The sequence below is a fragment of the Rhinopithecus bieti genome, unplaced genomic scaffold, assembly GCF_001698545.2.
Source record: "Rhinopithecus bieti isolate Rb0 unplaced genomic scaffold, ASM169854v2 scaffold_23276, whole genome shotgun sequence".
In the NCBI taxonomy this organism is placed as follows: domain Eukaryota; kingdom Metazoa; phylum Chordata; class Mammalia; order Primates; family Cercopithecidae; genus Rhinopithecus; species Rhinopithecus bieti.
Window position 1 is genome coordinate 498,697 of NW_016810868.1, and position 14,043 is coordinate 512,739.

At 50.4% G+C, this 14,043-nt stretch overlaps 1 protein-coding gene across 6 annotated transcripts in view; it reads right to left on the reverse strand.

The window, feature by feature from the left end:
- Nucleotides 1-11,511, reverse strand: part of EHMT1 (euchromatic histone lysine methyltransferase 1) — a 182,478-nt gene extending 170,967 nt beyond the window's left edge. For 3 of the 6 annotated variants that reach the window (XM_017893067.1, XM_017893068.1, XM_017893065.1), the window contains exon 1: nucleotides 3,954-3,982. The gene's annotated coding sequence lies outside the window, so the exon portion shown is untranslated. Of the gene's footprint in view, nucleotides 1-3,953; nucleotides 4,018-11,296 lie in introns of those variants that run through there. The other 3 variants (XM_017893066.1, XM_017893069.1, XM_017893070.1) reach the window with 3 other exon arrangements.
- Nucleotides 11,512-14,043: the final 2,532 nt, after the last annotated feature.

Consider the following 14,043-nt stretch of genomic DNA (forward strand, 5'->3'; position numbering starts at 1 on the left):
CCCCCCCCCCCCCGCCGGGGGAAAGAGGGGGAACCAAAAAAAAAAAAAAAAAAAAAAAAAAAAAAATTAGGCAGGCGTGGTGGCGGGCGCCTGTAGTCCCAGCTACAGGGAGGCTGAGGCAGGAGAATGGCGTGAACCCGGGAGGCGGAGCTTGCAGTGAGCCGAGATCGCGCCACTGCACTCTAGCCTGAGCGACAGAGCAAGACTCTGTCTCAAAAAAAAAAAAAAAAGAATGTCCAGTCCGGCAAGTCCTGGTGGCTCATGCCTATAATCCCAGCACTTCAGGAGGACGAGGTAGGCAGATCCCTGGAGTCCAAGAGTTCAAGACCAGCCTGGGCAAAATGGCAAAACCCCCATCTCTACAAAAAAATACGAAAATTAGCCAGGCATGGTGCCACACGCTGTAATCCCAGCTACTTGGGAGGCTTGAGGCAGGAGAATCGTTTAAACCTCGGAAGTGGAGATTGCAGTGAGCAGGGATTGCGCCACTGTACTCCAGCCTGGGCAACAGAGTGAGACTCTGTCTCAAAAACGAAAAAAAGGCCAGGCGTGGTGGCTCATGCCTGTAATCCCAGCACTTTGGGAGGTCGAAGCAGGTGGATCACCTGAGGTCAGCAGCTCAAGACCAGCCTGGCCAACATGGTGAAACCCTGTCTCTACTAAAAGTACAAAATGAGCCGGGCATGGTGGTGGGAGCCTGTAATCCCAGCTATTTGGGAGGCTGAGGCAGGAGAATCACTTGAACCCGGGAGGCAGGGGTTGCAGTGAGCCAAGATCGTACCACTGCACTCCAGCCTGGGTGACACAGCAAGACTCCGTCTCAAAAATAATAAAAAATTAAAATAAATTTAAAAAGTAAAAAAGAGAAAATGAACATCATTACTCATGCTCCCTCACACCAACCCCTCCTATTGGCCACCAAATTCTATGCCTCCTAAATATTCCATCAAATTCCACTGCTACCTTCTTATTTTAAGCCACATTATTCCTCAAGTCAGTGGTAATAAGAATAATCTAGCAACTCATTTTCTAATTCCAGTCTCTCCCCTTTTCAGTCTAGCATCTATTCTGCAGTTAAAATTATCTTTCTAAAATTGTGACCTTACCATCATCTTCTTTAAAAATTCAGTGGCTTCCCACTGCCCATGGAATCAAGTTCACACTTCATGACAAGGCACAGAAGGAGCTGCAGCAATCTAGGCCAGGCGTGCAGCCCCCGGGCCAAATCCAGCCCAGCCTGCTTTCTTACTTCCCACAAGCTAAGAATGAATTTTTTTTTAATTTTTTAAGTTGTAAAAATAAAAAAGAATATGCATCAGAGACCTTATGTGGCCCACAACCCACATACCTGGTCCTTTACAGAAGTTTGCAGATTTCTAACCTAGCCCAACGATTTTCAGGTCAGAAATCCTACGTGCCAGTCATGCCGAGCTACTTAAAATTCCAGCAGCAGTATGGCCCAGACCATCATCACCCTTCCCCCTGCTTCCCGCGACTCTCCAACTATGCAGCGAGCTTTCTGGGCTCAGATGGCCCTTGCAGCTCATCACGGGCTGCCCTGTGGTGACCCACACAAGGCTGCCTCCCACTTACAGAAGAAGCCCTATTCACCTTTGCAACCGCGGCACCTAGCATGGGCACAAAATACGTATTCTACAACTACTGCAAGAATATACTTTAAGATGATGATTAAATACAAATGGCGGGTCTCACACACCAGGAGGTGAGTCATACAATCGTAGGCAGACTGCAGGAGGCAAGCCACAGCTACCTGGACTTGCTCTTCAAGACTGGACAGAACACAAAGAAAGAGCGCTGGAGCCAAGAGTCGGGGCATCTGGGGACACTGGCCAACAGTGAGATTCTCCGTCAGCCTGCAGAGTGTGGGAGAGCCAGAAAAGGGGACAGAATTCTGAGAGATTTACTGTGGGTTTAATTTATATCATGTTGGTGTTCTTTGATAGGTGCCAGTGAAGAGCACAATCCTGCTTCATGTCTTTCGGCCCCTGGAATTTGGTCTCAGAACAGGGCTCGATGGAGAGGTTGGCCCTCAGGAGCCCTGGTGCAGGTGGGTCACGCATGCAGCCCCCCTCGCCCCGTCACTGCCTCGTAAACGGCAGCATGTGTTATGGTGCTGGTCTTCCAAACTCGCTGTGCTCCAGGCCCTGTGAGGAATGACTTGGTGTTTTAGAACGTCTCCCTGCCCACCCCGGATCTCCCCACTGCCTCTCTCCACTAACTGTATTTCAACCAGAGTGTGAAAAAAGCAGCTTTAGCTGGTCAGCACCTGTCTGGGCCTCCTGGGCTCTATTTTCCAAGACAACAGATTGTCCTGTCCCCGACCAAGGCCTCAGCCCCCAGGATCCAGAGAACAGTGCAGCCCAAGGAGGGGCCCCCAGACCCCCAGAACCCCCCAGTATTGGCTCTGGGAGGCTTGTCGATCCATAGAGACGCTGTTTTAATCTTACTATATTCATAGAAATTTTTTCATTTTCTATCTTTTCAATTCATACATACTCTCACACAATTACCACCATGACTTGACGGGCCTCAACATTTTTCTAATGTGAGAAACAAGTTTCGAGGACACTGAAGAACACTGGCAGCCCCGGCCAGAGCCTCCCTGGGGGCAGGGCCAGTGCCAGGCAGGGCAGCAGCGCAGCTTGGCCGGGAGTTGTCTGGGATAAAGCACAGGCTGGGACTGCGGGTCTGAGGGAGGACACAGACGTGACCCCACACACTCCCTGGCGCATTCTCCGGGCTGGAGCTTCATGCTGCCTTCAGCTCAGCCGCCAAGGACACTGCAGCTGGACACGGCTGCCCTGCCTCCCAGGACACCCACCTCCTCTTCTGAACAACATGAGACATTGAAAATAAGGCTGTACAGAACTTACACACCACGAAAAAAAGAGAAGACTTCCTTTTTTTCAGATCAGAAAAGTAACTTGAGCAACAGTGCTACCAGAAATACAACAAACATAAAAGCAGCAGTCGAGAGTGGGAAGGGACCATAAACCCCTGGGGTGTGGTCCAGGCCAGCTCTGAGCACCACCGGGCACCCAGACTAGCACACAGGTAAGGGGTGTCCAATAAACACCTGCTGGGAGCCTCCCACACACTCTAGGATGTCACTCTAAGATGAGACAACCCTGATGCAAAAGGAAGGTAAGGTTCTTTGCTAAGCACTTCAAAGCAGAATCATCTTAAACTGGCAAAAAAAAAAAGCAACCCGTAAGTATAAAACTGTGGTTCCTTCGTTCTCAAGCTACGTCCAGCCCGGCGTCAGCCTTTGGACTTAGAACAAAGGCACCACCTTGTGGTTAGAAGTGTAAATGCAGACTACATGCAGAAAACCGCAAGATACAGTAATATTAATAAATTATCTGCAATCAGAAAAGTTCCTGGTCTATAGAAGATCACATTCCTACTCATGCCAGAGATTCCTTTTTAAGTGTCTCCACCACACTGCTCTGTAATACGATTGAGACAGCATGGGAAAACAAACACACATCCATAACTGAATTTCATTCAAAATCTCCATGTTGATAAAAAGACAGTAAAACTTAAGGAGTTGACTATTTTGAAGGATGTGACACAAAAATGTGAAACTTATCCCCAATCAGAATGTCAGCTCTATGAGAGGCAGACACTGGCTGGGTGGTCAGTTCACTGACGTACTGCGGCAGGCGTTTTGGTTTATGGTAAAACAGCAATTCCCAAACTTTTCATTCTCAGGATCACGCCACAGTCTAAACAGCACCGAGCACCCCAAAGAGATTTTGTTCACGAGTTATCAGAATGGGACCAAGTTAGTTTGACCACGTCAAACTCCCTTTACAAAAAACAATAAACCTATTACGTGTTAACATAAAATAACTTTATGAAAATGAACTATTCTTAAACAACAAAAAAAAGGAGACAAAAGTGATGTGGTTTTACATTTGTGCACATACCTTTTCCAGTCAGCAGAGCCAGATGCTCGCACGGCCTGCCGCACGCCCTCTGTGGCACCATCACACACCTCGTGCCTGACACTCAGCACAGAATAAGAGTAAAAGGTAAATAATTCCTTCTGTACGTAGCTGGAGCCCTGGAAGAATCCTGGGGTCTCTGCACTGCTGGACAGGAAGTGCTGGGGGAGCTTCACTGAGTGGAGGGAGAAGCAGCGCAGCACGAACACAAGGACTAAGGGGCCACGGCCTCTGCGCAGCCACGTGTGGGGGCAAGGCCTAGGCCACAGCACGCAGGGTTGGGGTCCTTATTTCATCAGGATTCCAACTATAGGATTCAGGCCCAGGCGGGGTGGCTGATGCCTGTGACTCCAGCACTTTGGAAGGCCAAGGCTGTGGAAAGCTTGAGCGCAGGGGTTCAAGCTCATCCTGGGCAACACCGCAAAACCCCGCCTCTACAAAACCCCGCCTCTACAAAACACACCCCAAAAATCAGCTGGGCATGGGGGACACGCCTGCAGCCCCAGCTACTTGAGAGGCTGAGGTGGGAGAATAGCTTGCGCTCCAGAGGCAGAGGTTGCAATGAGCCAAGGTCATGCAACTGCACTCCAGCCTGGACGACAAAGCGAGACTCTGTCTCCAAAAAAAAAAGAAGAAAAAAGAAAAGGATTCAGCTCTTCGGGTCTCTGGGTCGCTTTGTTTTCACACCTTCCCTTCCGGTTCTTACTATATATTTTTAAGCGATACACATTAATCATATGAATTAAGTTATATATAAATGAGGGTTTCCATTAATTTTTTCTTATGGTAAAGCTAATACACGTTCTCTGTAAAATTATTATATTACAAAAGATACAAAATCACTGGCAATCCCACAATTCAGAAATAACCAAGTTAACTTTTTATATTTGTATATTTCCTTCTACCTTTTTCTTACACTGAATGAAAAAAATTTAACAATTTCAGCTCACTTATTAGCTGTAAAAGGGCTAACAGAATAATTATACAGGAAAACACTAACTATAGGCAAGACACCCTCACTGATCTGTAAGTCAAGCACACAGGGGCCCTGAAAGGTTCAGAGTTCTGACACAGCTCACGGCCTGGGACAGCCCTCTGTTATGTTCAACCACGTGCACAGCGGCTTACCCTGGAACAAGAGTCATACAACAGTGGATGATGACAAAGCCAAGCCAAGACCCACAGGCCACAGGGTGTGGTCACAAGAGGTAGGGCAGCAAGAAAGAGAAAAGGTAGCCTGCACTCCAAGAAAGTCCTCCCAGAACGAAGATGGCGGCAAAGGCAAGTGGACAGAAGATGGAAAGGCAGCTCCAGCTCCTCCTTCCCCTGGACACAGCCCCCAGGACAGCACCAAAACCAGCTAGACCCCAGGGAGGATGCAAAAGGAGGACGGGCAGACAGGCCAGTAGGAACAGGGCCTCAGTGAGGACTGACTGGTTCCCTGGGCTGCTGTGCTGCAGACCTGCCCCCAGAGGGACAGGTGGCCAGGGAAACCAGTCAGAAGAGGGAGGTGCAGGTGGGAGACTGAGGAAGTCAGAAGGCAGAAGCACCTGCAAGAAGGGCAAAGAGGAGGGAGGCAGATGGGAAGCCATAAAGGGAGCAGGAGACGGAGCTCGCATGTGGGCGCAGGACACTGGAGTCAGAGGCTGAGCTGCACCCAGCACCGGGGGGAGGAGGGAGGACGGGAGACAGAACTTGCACGTGGGCACAGGACACCAGAGTCAGAGGCTGAGCTGCACCCAGCACTGGGGGGAGGGGCAGGATAGCAAGGCCGAAGGACGAAGCGAGGACACTACCAGGTCAGGGCAGGAGACGGGACCAGCCAAGGGAGGAAGGCTGACAGAGACCTTAACCAGGATGGTTTTGTTGCCCTGGGGGTGGAGGTGCAAGGTCTGACTAAGGATCTAAGGAAGAATGGGGGAGGATGCACACATCATGAAAAAAACACAAATCTTTGGAGGAGTTTGGCGCAAAGAAGGGCAAAGAACTGACGTGAAGCTGGTGGGAAGCAGGATCAAGAAAAGCTTTTTTCAGCCCAGGCGCAGTGGCTCACGCCTGTAATCCCAGCATTTTGAGAGGCCAAGGCAGGCGGATCACCTGAGGCCAAGAGTTCGACACCAGCCTGGCTGACAAGGTGAAACCTCATCTCTACTAAAAATACAAAAACATTAGCTGGGCATGGTGGCACACACCTGTAAACCCAGCTACTTGGGAGGCTGAGGCAGGAGAATCGCTTGAACCCGGGCGGCAGAGGTTGCAGAGCTGAGATAGTGCCACTGCACTCCAGCCTGGGCGACAGAGGGAGACTCTGTCTCCAAAAAAAAAAAAAAGAAAAGAAAAGAAAAGCTTTCTGGCCCAGGCATCATTGTAATATCAGCACTTCCAGAGGCCCAGATGGGAGGATCACTTAAGGCCAGTAGTTCAGGAACAGCCTGGACAAATATACGGAAACCCTGTCTTTTTTTTTTTTTAAAGAAGAGAGAGAAAAAACAAAAGCAAAGCTTTTTTCACTTGGGGATGGAAGTTTGTAGGAGAGCAAAAAGTGAAGGTCGGGGAGGGCCCAGGGAAGAGCTGCTGGAGCAGCTGGGGCCCTGGGCGGGCAGTGGGTGGAGTGGGTTAGCGCATGTGGGGGGCATCTTTCCAGGGGTCCTCAGTCTGTTCTTGAAGCAGGAGGCCAGGACCCAGCAAGCAATAAGCACTGGGCAAGAAGGGCTCAGGGTGCGAGAGGGAAGACATGAAGGATACATCAAGAACCTACTTCTCAGCTGGGCGTGGTGGCTCACACCTGTAATCCTGTCAGCACTTTGAGAGGCCGAGGCAGGCGGATCACCTGAGGTCAGGAGTTCAAGACCAACCTAGCCAACATGGCAAAATCCTGTCTCCATTAAAATTCAAAAATTAGCTGGGCGTGGTGGTGGACGCCTGTAATCCCACCTACTGGGGAGGCTGAGGCAGAGGTTGCAGTGAGCCAAGAACGCACTACTGCACTCCAGCCGCCTGGGCAACAAGAGGGAAACTACATCTCAAAAAAAAAAAAAAAAACAGAACGTACTTCTCAGCTGGGCGTCAGGGCTCACGCCTGTAATCCCAGCACTTTGGGAGGCAGAGGCAGGTGGACTGCTTGAGGCCAGGAGTTCAAGACCAGCCTGGGCAACATAGCAAGACCCTGTCTCTAATTAAATAAAAAAACAAAATATGAAGAGCCTACTTCTCACCCTGCTCCCGCCACAGCATCCCCTGCTTTGGCTGCCGCACAGCCTCTCAGCTGATCTCCCTGATGTCACCTCCTACAGGACGGCAGCCTGTGGGAGACGTCACGGAACCACCACCCTCCCTGGGGCTTGTTGCCCACTCAGCCCATGTCTAACAGCCCTACAGCCATCCACTCCCCTTCAGAGCCTTTGCCCTGGCTTTAATCTCGACCCAGAATTCACCCCTCACCTCCTTTAAGTCTCTAGCAAATACCACTTCCACGTAAACAACAACAAACATAAATAAATAGGACTTCCATCAAAACTAAAGACTTGTGATTCACTATCAAAAACATGAAAAGACAACTCACAAAATGGGAAAAAAATATTTGCAAATCACTACCTGATATGGGACTTGTATCCATAATACAAAAATAACTCTTGCAACGATTTAAAAAAATTTTTATTAGGCAAAAGATCTGAACAGACATTTCTCCAAAGAACATATATATGGCCAACAAGCACAGAAGACACTCAACATGACTAATCACCCGAGAAATGCAAATCAAAGCCACAACGAGGCAGGGGCGGTGGCTTAACGCCTGTAATCCCAACCCTTTGGGAGGCCAAGGTGGGCAGATCACTTGAGGTCAGGAGTTCAAGACCAGCCTGGCCAACAGAGTGATATCCCATCTCTACCAAAAATATAAAAATTAAGGCTGGTATGGTGGCTCACACTTGTAATCCCAGGACTTTGGGAGGCCAAGGCAGGCAGATCACCTGAGGTCGGGAGTTAGAGACCAGCCTGACCAACACGGAAAAACCCCATCTCTACTAAAAATGCAAAATTAGCCAGGCATGGTGCCGCACGCCTGCATTCCCAGCTACTCGGGAGGCTGAGTCCCCTTGAACTCAAGAGGCAGAAGTTATAGTGAGCCAAGATTGCGCCACCGCACTCCACTCTGGGTGACAGAGTGAGACTCCAACTCAAAAAAAAATAAAATAAAAGCCACAATGAGACCCACTCCACACCCCACCCACTAGAATGGCCATAATCACAAAGACAGACAACAGCAAGTGTTGGTGAGGATGTGGGGAAACTGGAACCCTGTGCAGTGCTGGTGGAAAAAGAGAATGGTACAGCTACCACTGAAAACACCTTGGCAGAGCCGGGCGTGGTGGCTCACGCCTGTAATCCCAGCACTTTGGGAGGCCGAGGCAGGCGAATCACAGGGTGAAGAGATGGAGACCATCCTGGCCAACATGGTGAAACTCCGTCTCTACTAAAAATATAAAAATTAGCCAGGCATGGTGGCGCGTGCCTGTAGTTCCAGCTACTCAGGAGGCTGACACACAAGAATGGCTCAAACCTTGGAGGGAGAGGTTGCAGTGAGCCGAGATCGCACCACTGCACTCCAGCCTGGGCGACAGAGCAAGACTCCACCTCAAAAAAAAAAAAAAAAAAGAAAACAACTTGGCATTTCCTCCAACGCTTAAAACAGTCACCATATGAATCAGTTATCCCACTCCCAGGATATCCGAAGAAATGAAAACACAGGTCCACACGAAAACTCATACTTGAATGTTCGTGGCAGCATTGTCCCTAACAGCAAAAAAAAAAAAAAGGATAACGACCCAACTGTCCATCAGTGGCACCTCCCCCGTGGAGCGTCAACTGTCCATCAGTGGCACCCCCCCATGAAGCGTCAACTGTCCATCAGTGGCACCCTCCTGTGGAGCACCAACTGTCCATCAGTGGCACACCCCCCCCGGGGAGCACCAACTGTCCATCAGTGGCACACCCCCCCGGGGAGCATCAACTGTCCATCAGTGGCACCTACCCCGTGGAGCGTCAACTGTCCATCAGTGGCACATCCCCCCGGGGAGCACCAACTGTCCATCAGTGGCACACCCCCCCGGGGAGCACCAACTGTCCATCAGTGGCACCTCCCCCGTGGAGCGTCAACTGTCCATCAGTGGCACCCTCCTGTCGAGCACCAACTGTCCCATCACGTGGGCACCCCCCTGCCCTTCCCTCCTCGTGGCCTCCCAACGTCCTCTGGCCCTCCCCCGGGGCCCTGCATCGTGCCCGGCGCCTGTCCCATCCGTGCCACCTCCGGGAGCGTCCTGTCTCAGTGGCACCCTCCTGTGGGACAACCAACTGGTCCATCAGTGCACCCCTCTGTGGAAGCACAAACGTCCCATCAGATGGCACCTTACCCCGTGGAGCGTCAGACTGTCACATCAGTGGCACCTAACCCCTGTGGAGCGTCAACTGTCCATCAGTGGCACCCTCCTGTGGAGCACACAAAACTGTCCATCAGTGGCACCCCCTGTGGGAGCCAACCAACTGTGCATCCAGTGGGAACCTACCAACGGTGCGAGCGTGCAACTGTCCATCAGTGGCACGACCCCATGGAGTGCAACTTGTCCATCAGTGGTCACCTACCCCATGGAGTGTCAACTGTCCATCAGTGGCTACCTACCCATGGAGTGTTCCAACTGTCCATGCAGTGCACCCCCGGGGAGCACCAACTGTCCATCAGTGGCATACCCATCCAGTGGAGCGTTACTCAGCTGTAAAAAGGAATGCGCTGCTGATACATGCTACACCACAGCCACGGGTGAGCCCTGAAAACACTAAGTTAAGTGAAAGAGGCCAGGCACGAGAGACAACAGAGAACAGGCAAATCCACAGGGAAGGAAAGCAGATGAGTGGTGGCCAGGGGCTGGGTGGGTGCTGGGGGCACGGGAAGGAACTGCTAACGGTAACAGGTTTCTTTTCAGGATGATACAAATGTTCTGGATTTCTGTCCACAAATATACTCAAGTTTCTGGATTAGTAGTTCTGGTATATAGTGAATCATTAATATACGATGGTCGGTGGATGAATAGATGGATGTGGACAGGTGAACGGATGAGTCGGTGGGTAAATAAATGTATGGGTGGGTGGTGAGGTGGATGGTAGACAGTAAGGTGGGTGGGTGTATGTGACAGGTGGTGGGTGGGTGAATGGTGGATGGGTGAATAGAAGGGAGAGGAAGGAGAATGGAGGGGAGGAAGAAAACAGGAGGAGAAGGAAGCAAGGATTTCTCTTCTAGCAGGATCCTGCGCGTCCAGGTCAGTCAGACTCTCTGGGGCAGACAGCTCCGTCATGCTGACGGCCTGGCACCCGAAGCCATCAGCTCTCCTTGTCTTCTCTATCAGCGCATCCCTTCTTCCCTTAGTCTTCCTTCACCTACTTCTGCCTCCCCGCTGGTCCTGCCTCTTCTCCAAGGCAGAAAGGAAGAAACGTGTTCTGCAAACGTCTATGAAGGAGGCAGGAGCTTCCCCTTCGCAACACTCTCACTTTTCTTCTTGTAGAAGGTGCAGTCCCTCTCAGAGGTCCTGTGCCATCTGCCACAATCCTAAACGGTAACTTACCCTGAAGGCAAGGATAATTTGGATAGACTCTTTTCTGGATTTCATGAAACCAAATAAGCAGCATATACTCTAAGACAAATTCCAGTAAGATTTCAGATGTCAAAATGGCCAGACCCATGTGAGAAGCAGCACAACAGCACACCTTTCCTCTCCGAGTTCCCTAAAAATACAATGCTTTCACTGCAGTAATCTTTATTTCAAGAAAACACACCAAAACTTTTACTTTACTTAAATCAACTTTTTCCCTTTTGTTATTTATTATTTTGTCCCCTATTCGCAGTGCTTCAAGCAGAAGCCAGTAATCTCTAATGCTAAAATCCACCACCATCCCATCTCTAAAATTATCTCCAAATAAAAAACAAAGGTCTACTTAAGCTACAGCCTCCCGGGTCCTGTTTTCCCCATGTCCAGCCTCTGCCCGTGCCCCAGGGCTGCAGTCACACACCTGCTGCCCATCTCCTTCAAGCCACCCTACCCAAGAGCGGGAAGGAGGGGGAGGAGGAGTAGAGTAAGGCCAGAACCAGCCGATACCTGACCTCCACATGGTCTGGAGAAATGGCTCCTAGAAAAGTACATTCTCAACTCCAAAGAGATGAGAACAAACAATCTCTAAGGGTTGAGCTAACCCAGGTGGAGCTGCTAACATTAACCACCGTTAAAATTTACATCACAGGTGTTCAAAAACATTCCTGCATCAGCACATTTGCATACCTGGTTAAACAGTTCCTCTCAGAACCACTACCCAAAACAGTGCCAATTTCCAGTGCACAGCATCCCACAGACGCCACTGCTGCTGGGGACACGTGAGCGATGGCACTGCCCGGGCTCACTGAGTGGCCTCCACCGCGATTCAAGGGCAGGCACAAAGGAACGCCCTATTGTTCCCTCGTCCTCCTCATGCTGTGCGCTGAGCTGGAGTTTCCTCAGAGCTAGGAGAGAAGCCTACCATCCCCCACCCTTTTGTTCGAAGAATACGGTTCTAGAACAGGCAGCTATGAACCAATCTGCTCTAATCCTGTTATTTACAATTAATTAATTAATTAAAACACAGCCCTCCTCACTAGGTCTCTCCCCAAGATGTGCCCAGCACTTGCTTGAGCAACGTCTTATTTTCTGTGGAATTGCTTAGAAAATCCAAGTGGAGACTCTGCTGCCTCTCTACCCTCCTCACCATTCCACGGAAAATGGAGTCTCCCAATGAACACGCAGACAGGATCATCATACAGCCCACACGTGTGGACGGGGACGACACAGGCTCTGAGGGGGAGACTGTGTTCCCAGCTCTCCTGATGAGTGGTCAATGCCATTCTCACATCCCGGGCGGACAGATTTCCCTTTCTGCAGCCTGCATGGCAAAGAGCCAGCTGCAGAGTGGCACGGGCAGCCTTGCCCTGCACAGCCTGGCCTCGGGTCCCAGGCCCCTGCTCACCTGGCTGGCAGTGTCGTCCCTTCCCAGCCTCACTCCCTCCACCACAGAGGCTGCCATGGGGGCAGGTAGGAGAATAAAACAGGAAAACACTGCTAGTCAGCAAAAAAGTTCACGCACGCTCTTTATAAATGTTCAAACAAGAGAAAAAGTCCTGGTTTATCATCAGCATAACTGAAAAAGGTCAGAGTTCCTCCTGCTACCAGCAAATGCAGAACGGGCTTGAGCTGTTCTCAGAACCCTCAGCTGGAGGGGACTTCCCGTCTCACTCCCAAGAAAGCGCACGTGGTGGCGACCAGAGAGCAAAACAGGGTGATTCTGGCAGGGAAGGAGCACGGAGAACAAGAAGGTGTGCCCACCATCGCAGCAAGCGTCCCTGCTCTGCAGGCCCTGACCTGGGCCTAGAAGCACCAATGTAAAAGAAAGAGGGATTAAGCAAAGGAAAAAAAGTACCAAATACCACGTCTCTTGCTTGTACCCCATCACTTTTTTCCTCCTGTCTTAGTGCAATTGTTGACTGCGGCCAATTGCAGAGAAATCACAGTAGCCCAGCTCGGCGGCTCCCTCTGAAGGCTCCACGCACTGGGCATGCTCCAGAGCCATCTCACGAAATGGAGGCTGCCCCAGCGGCAGGATTCCAGAGCTGCACGCGGCCGCCCAGGCACCTCCAGGCCTCCTTGCAAGCAGTTTAAACCCTGGCATTCACAACCATTTGAAAACAATCAGTGTTCTCGGATGGAAACCGCTTAACCAGACATTCATTGTTTCACCCTAAAATGTGAAGGGTTCTTCCACAGAAACCATCAACACAGCTCATCCCAAAAGCAATCACTGCTCAGAGGGCCTCTCGGGATTCACTCTACTGAAAAAACACTAACCAAAACCTAGACGTGGAATCTGGCGACCAGCCCTGTCACAGGAACTCAACTCACAGAGACGTTTTACCTCTAGGCCAAGAGCCCACAACATGACTGTGGGCAGGACAGCAAATGGCAAACACCAGCTCGCAATGCACACCTCCCACCGGGGCTCCCGTCCCACGGCCAAGCATACCAGGGTGGGTCTCAGAGCAATGCGTCTGCCACAGGAGTAGCTCCAGGACGCACCTGCCCTGCACAGGCTCAGCACAGCAGCCCCCCCACACTCAGGCTGCTCCCAAACATCACCTCCCGTGTCCACCCCAGCTCCAAATTTCTCACAGGGAGAGACCCTCATACAGCTATGCCAGCTCTCCAATCAAGACCAAGTTGTAGCTCTTAATACAAAACAATAAATATTTGAAGTCCTTTTCCATAAAATAGGGACTATTTTTTAAAATAGTGTATACAGGTTCCATGCAAACTGCAAACTAAAAGCACAAATATTATTTTCTATTTTTAAGGTCACATAACAGTAAATAATACTAACCCTTCTCTATAAATGCTACTCTATAACTCCCACACTTTCTGGTACAATATCAGTGTTGACTGCCCAAGAGTTGCAAAGTGGGTGGTCCAACGGAGCTGGGCCGGCAAGCTGTGCTTACCAGCCAGGGAGGAGACGCGCCAACAAAACACCAAGTCCGAAAAGCAACGCAAGTGATTCCTCTTTAAGTACACAGGTTCCACCCAGCCAAGAGCAAACAACCCAGACACGGGACTCCAAGTTCAAATGTAGAAAACACAATGTCAACAGATCCATCTTAAGGCAACAGAGCATGGTCATTTACAAACCTATCTGCAGCCCGCACAGAAACAGAAGAGAATCCTGCCCTCCACCTCGGCTCCCTCTCCCATATGGACAAAGAACAGAGAAGGCAAACTAAGGGAAATAAATGCATATGACTAATAAAAACAAATGCAACTGAAAATACATTTAAAGCAACAAAGACACCATTTTTCCACTTATTGAATTGGCAAAACAAAAAAAGAAGTCAAGTCTGTTAATAAGAGTATCGGGGCCAGGCGCGGTGGCTCAAGCCTGTAATCCCAGCACTTTGGGAGGCCGAGACGGGCGGATCACGAGGTCAGGAGATCGAGACCATCCTGGCTAA